We start from the raw sequence: 6800 nt of genomic DNA, 5'->3' as shown, positions 1-6800 counted from the left end.
AAAATGCACAGACTACACATACTTTTCAGCAGCACATGGAACTTTCTCTAAAATCGATCATATACTGGGTCATAAAGCCTGTGTCCATAGATTTAGGAAGATTGACATAATTTCCAGCATGATTTCAGATCACATTGCTATATTGCTAGAAATTAACAATAAAAGATGCATCAGAAATCCCATCAGCTCCTGGAAACTGAACAACACACTTTTAAACTAACCTTAATCTTATCCTGTTTTCTTTTCTCTTTCTCCCTCTCTCTCTCTCCCTCTTCTCTCTTTTCTCTCTATCTTTTTTATATTACTTGTATTTTTCTTCCTTCTTTTCCTTGGATCTGGCCTGTAACTACCATTACCTGCATGTGGTTAACATTCCTATGAGCTGTTGATCAGAGAGACCTACAAGGTTTCCCAAAAGATTTCTGTCAGAGTACTTGAAAACCCATTAAACCTTAGTGGTAAGACCCCACTGCTGAAGACATTATATGCTGTTGGTGCAGAACATGGAGTGACCTGGCTGGAATCTGGAAGAGAGTCAGTCCCCAGACAGCTCATCTAGTGCCAGAAGGTGCTACAAGAGAAACTGGGGGAAAATGACCAACATCTGTCCAAGCAACTCATGGTCCAAGCTAATCAGAAGCAAACAACCTGATGGAATGCTCACCCAAGTACAAAGTGGCACACAGGCATTGTGAGTAACCAACTGCTCTTGATTTGGTTAATTGATCTGCTCAGTGGAATGGAACCCATGGCTGAGTCTGGGAAACAAGTCAGAAAAAATATCTAAAAATGAGCCCACTCTCCATTATCAAGCTCTCACCAATTGTGGGCTACAAGAGGACCTCCACCTATTAAATTCTCTCTAAAATAAAAATGGCTACCTTGGGCTGGAGAGATGGCTTAATGGTTAAGCATTTGCCTGTGAAGCCTAAGGACCCTGGTTCAAAGCTTGATTCTCCAGGACCCACATTAGCCAGATGCACAAGGGGGAGCACACGTCTGGAGTTCATTTGTAGTGGCTGGAAGCCCTGGTGTGCCCATTCTCTCCTTCTGTCTCTCTCTGTGTGTCTCTCTCTATGTCTCTCTCTGCCTCTTTCTCTCTCTGTCACTCTCAAATAAATAAATAAAAATGAACAAAAAACATTAAAAAAAATAATGGCTCTATCCAATCTTTCTGGTGCTGATTTCACTCTCCATTGGAGAATTTACTTCTCTTTTTCAGGTGGACACAGATCCTGAGGAGAGAATCAGCCCATCACATCTCAAGAAGACCCCAACTGGAACCAAGAATATTGAGGAAATGAGAAAGAGTGCTGCTTTCTTGACGAATCTTTTACCAGCACAAAGGTGAAGGAGATAGACACAAAGAACACTAAACTCCTACAAAACCAGATATCCAGAGACACAGAGGTTCCCAAGACTTCATCACTAAAGTAGACCTAAAACTAACCTGCCATGGCTCAGGGAAATTTATGGAAGAGGAGGTGGAAAGATTGTTAGAGCCACATGTTGGGACATTATGCACAGAGACATTGCCTCTTATCCATAACTGATGGCTCACCCCACAATGCATGACTCACATTCCCCAATGAGGAAGGTCCCTGCAGAGGGCAGAGCACAAGTAGGAGGCTAACAATGGTCCCAACATGGTTGTATATACATTGAGTACATAACTAATAAAAAAGTGCAAACATATTATAAAACATAGGCATTATTTTCCTATTGCTTCTATAGAAAATTGATAAAGAGTAGTTTGAACCAAATCAACTATAATGCCTTAAATTCTGAAGTCTAAAAATCTTAAATGGGGACATCTGGGTAAGATGGTGGCTTAGGAGCCACACCAAACCAGCCTAGGGAGGGATGTAAGATAAACCCCAGCAAAATACACTCGTCCTCTGAAAAGTGAAGAAGTATAGGTTATTCTTAGACACAGCAGAGAAGCCAGAGAGACCAAGACACACCAGAAAGGAGGAAAATGGCCAGAGACCCACTGAGGTGATCACAGCCCACAATTGGTGTGCACCCATCTGGGGCAGTCCCACCAAGCATGCCAGGCAGCAGGAGCACCAGCAGCAGAAGCAACAGAGACAAAGCAACAGATTTTTCAACTCCATCAGCCTTCTTGCAAAGTTAAAAAATCTGAAGGGAAGACAGCTGAGATCAACTAAAGAACTACTGAAAGTGCGAGCAACTCCAGAAGTCTGAACTCTTCCATCCCCCACCCTTAGAACCACGAACATCCAGCATTCAGTCTCCAGTGGTAGCACAGTGAGCAGAGCTGATCAGAGGTACAGCTGCACAGTACAACACGGAGGGATTGAGGCAGGCACTCAGCATTGGTGAGATTGGAAACCATCCCAAAAGGTAATGAGGCTGACTGACAAAAAAAAAAAAAAAAAAAAAATATATATATATATATATATATATATATATATATATATATATATATATATATATACACACACACACACACACACACAGGTACACAGTCCTGAAAGAACTAATCTTTCTTTCTTTGTCAGGGCAGGGGAAGGGGTATACATTCTTGGTTGGCTTTACCATTCACAAATAACCTGTATTTGGAGATTGAATTTTATTTTTTCTGGTGCTTTTATATATACATATGAAATATGTATACATATTTATTTATACATTATATGTATACATACATATTCATATACATATGATATATATATATATATATATCTTTGTTTTTTGCTTCTGTCATTATTGGGGGCAGGGTCTGATGCAGATCCAGGTTGACTTGGAACCCAGTTCAGAACAGAAGTCTCTACCTCCTAGCTGACAAGATTAAGGATATAAAACAACACACACCCTTAGGGATTTGGCTTTATATGACTATCTGTTTTAATCCCTACAATTGCATATATTATGCTGGTTTTTATTGATTGTGTATGTTATTCAGTTGAAGTTTAGAATTTGCCAGTAAATTATTGCACCCAGTCCACCAGAATACTTGCTTAGCAAGCAAACTCAACACCTAGGATTACTCTGTGGATTGACTAGTGGACAAGAGCTACACCTGGCACACTGAACTCATATCCTGAGGGTATACATAGGTTGGTTGCCATGTCTTGGAACATTGCAGATAACTATAAAACCCAAGCATCAAATCAATTCAGAATGCAAAAGCCACTACAATATAATACAAGAAACTCAAAGAATCAAGACAATACAGTCCCACCAAAAACTATAAATCCATCAGAAGTGATCACCAATGAGACTGTTTTAGATAATATGCCTGAGAAAGATTTCAAGAAAATGATGGTATCTATGCTCAAAAAAATAAGAGAAGAAATGAAGGGAATCAAAGAAGAAAAAAAGGAATTGAAGAAGAAAACAAACTTCTAAAACAGGAAACCAGATTAATTAAATAAAGAGGTCATTACAAGATATGAGTAAGAACATAGAAATACTGAAGAAAAAACAGGCTGAAATCCTGGCTCTGAAGAATATAGTCAATGAAATACAAAACTCTGTGGAAAGTCTCACCAGTAAAATGGATGAAGGAAAAAAGAGAGTATCTAAGCTAGAAGACCAGATGGCAGATCTAATAGAAACCAACAAAGAGTAAGACAAGCTAATAGCAAGGTATGAGGGGGAATTTCAAGATACCCAGGGCACTATGAAAAGATCGAACATAAGAATTCAGGGTATAACAGAAGGAGAAAAATTTGAATCTAGAGGTTTCTCAACAAAATCAAAGAAAAAAATTTTCCTCAAATTGGGAAATAAATGTCAATGCAGATAAAAGAACCTTTTAGAACACCAAACAGACAAAATCTGGAAAGAACCTCTCCTCACCATGTGATAATTAAACTACTAAACACAGAAACCAAAGAAAATATATTGAAAGTAGTTAGAGAGAAGAAGCAAGTCACCTATAAAGTCAAGTCCATAAGAATAACTGCAGATTACTCAACACAAACTTTAAAAGCCAGAAAGGCTTGGAATGATATATTCCAAGTCCTGAAAGATAACAACTGTCAGTCAAGATTAATTTATTCTGCAAGGCTATCTATCCAAATTGATGAAGAAATAAGGACATTCCACAACAAAAACAGGCTAAAGGAATTTATGATAATTAAACCAGCTCTACCGAAAATACTTGAAGAAATTCTTAATGCCAAACAGAAAGCTAAACACACAGGAGGAAATAGGAAAAAATAAACCACACTCAAATAACAGTTAAAACCAATGAGTAAAGGGAAAACAGGAAACACTACAAAATAAGAAAAATGGCAAGAATAAATGCACACCTTTCAATAATAACTCTTAATATCAATGGCCTCAATGCATCATCCAAAAGACATAGGCTTGCAGACTGGATTAAAAGGCAGGATCCTGCCATTTGTTGCCTCTAGGAAACTCATCTCTCAATAAAAGACAAATACCACCTTAAGGTGAAGGGATGGAAAATGATATTTCAAGCAAATGGGCCTAGGAAACAAGCAGCGGTGCTATCCTAATATCTAACAGGATATATTTCAAACCAACATTAGTGAAGAAAGATAAAGAAGGTCATTTTATACTGATTAGAGGAACAGTCTAGCATAAACATATATGCATCTAACATGAGGGCTCTCAGTTTCATCAAACACTATTAGACTTAAGGTCACAGATAATATCAAATGCAATTGTAGTGGGAGACTTCAATACCCCACTCTCATCAATTGGCAGGTCATCCTGGTAAAAATAAATAAACAGAGAGACATCTGAATTAAATGATGTCATGGGAAAAAATGGACCTAACAGATATCTACAGAACATTCCATGCAAATGCTGTAGAATATACATTTTTCTCAGCAGTGCATGGAACATTCTCTAAAATAGACCATATATTAGGACACAAAGCAAATCTCCACGGAAAACTGAAATAATCCCTTGTACTCTATCTGACCAAAATGGGGTTAAACTGCAAATCAGCAAGAAGAAAACCAACTGAGCATACAGAAATTCATGGAGAATAAACATATACTATTGAATGATCAGCAGGTAATTAAAGAAGTCAAAAATGAAATCAATAAATTCATAGAATCAAATGATGATAATACAACATACTAAAACCTTTGGGACACAATGAAGGCAGTCCTAAAAGGGAAATTTATGGCTCTGAGTGCCTACATTAAGAAATTAGAGCTGGGCGTGGTGGCGCATGCCTTTAATCCCAGCACTCGGGAGGCAGAGGTAGGAGGATTTCCATGAGTTCAAGGCCACCCTGAGATGATAGAGTTAATTCCAGGCCAGCCTGGACCAGAGTGGGACCCTACCTCAAAAAAAAAAAAAAAAAAAGAAGAAAAGAAAAAGAAAAACAAGGCAAACCAAAAAGCCATAGATGAGAAAAAATCATAAAGATTAGGACAGAAATTAATGAAATAGAAACCACAAGAACAATCCAAAGAATCAATGAAACAAAGAGTTGGTTCTTTGAAAGGATAGACAAGATGGATAAACCCTTAGCAAATTTGACCAGAAGAAAGAAGAGACAAAATTAATAAAATTAGAGATGGAAAATGCACCATTACAACAGATACCAAGGAAATTCAGACAACTATAAAGACATACTTTAAGATTATACATATATATATATTCCTCTAAGTTTGAAAATCTGAAAGAAAGAGATGATTTCCTTGATTCATATGACCTGCCAAATTCAATCAAGATGAGATAAACCATTTAAATAGACCTATGACAAGTACAGGGATCCAAGCATTTATAAAAAGTCTCCCAACTAATAAAGAACCCAGGTACAGATGGATTCACTGAATTCACTGGCAAATTTTACCAGACTTTCATGGAAGAATTAACACCAAATGCTTCTCAAAATTTTCCATTAAGAGAAAAGGAGGGAATTCTACCCAACTGCTTCTATGAAGCCAGCATTACCCTCATACCAAAACCAGGCAAAGACAGAACAAAAAAAGAATATTACAGACCAATCTCCCTCATGAACATAGATGCAAAAATTCTGAATGAAATATTCGAAAACAGTATATAAGCATATATCAAAAAGATTATTCACCCTGACTAAGTTGGCTCTTTCCCAAGGATGCAGGGATGGTTCAACATACACAAACCAATAAATGTAGTACAACATATAAATGGTCTGAAGGACAAAAATCACATGATCATGTCAATAGATGCTGAAAAGGCCTTGGACAAAATCCAACATCCTTTCATGGTAAAAGTCTTACAGAAACTAAGACTAGAAGAAACATATCTCAACATAATAAAAGCTATTTATGAGAACCCTACAGCCAACATAATACTAAATGGTGAAAATCCCAAAGCTTTTCCACTAAATTCAGGAACAAAACAAGGGTCTCCACTATCCTTCCTTTTATTTCATATAGTACTGGAAGTCTTAGCTATACCAATAAAGCAAGAAACACTCATAAAAGGGATATAAATTGGAAAAGGAAGAGATCAAATTATCACTATTTGCAGATGATATGATTCTATACATAAAGGACCCTAAAAACTTTACCAGCAAACTGCTAGAGCTGATAAACACTGTTAGATTTATAGCAGGATACAAAATAAATACACAGAAATCAGTAGCTTTCCTATATACTAGCAACAAATTTGTGGAAAATGAAATCAGGGAATGTCTCCCATTCATAATTGCCTCCAAAGTAAAGTACCTTGGAATAAACATAACTAAGGAAGTGAAAGAGTTCTACAATGAGAACTTTAAAACACTCAAGTGAGAAAATGTAGACACAAGGGAATGAAAAAATATGCCATGTTCTTGGATTGGAAGAATCAATATTGTG

Source organism: Jaculus jaculus, chromosome 7 (assembly GCF_020740685.1).
Source record: "Jaculus jaculus isolate mJacJac1 chromosome 7, mJacJac1.mat.Y.cur, whole genome shotgun sequence".
In the NCBI taxonomy this organism is placed as follows: Eukaryota; Metazoa; Chordata; class Mammalia; order Rodentia; family Dipodidae; genus Jaculus; species Jaculus jaculus.
The sequence above is the reverse complement of the archived record's forward strand: the minus strand, read 5'-3'. Positions refer to the sequence as shown.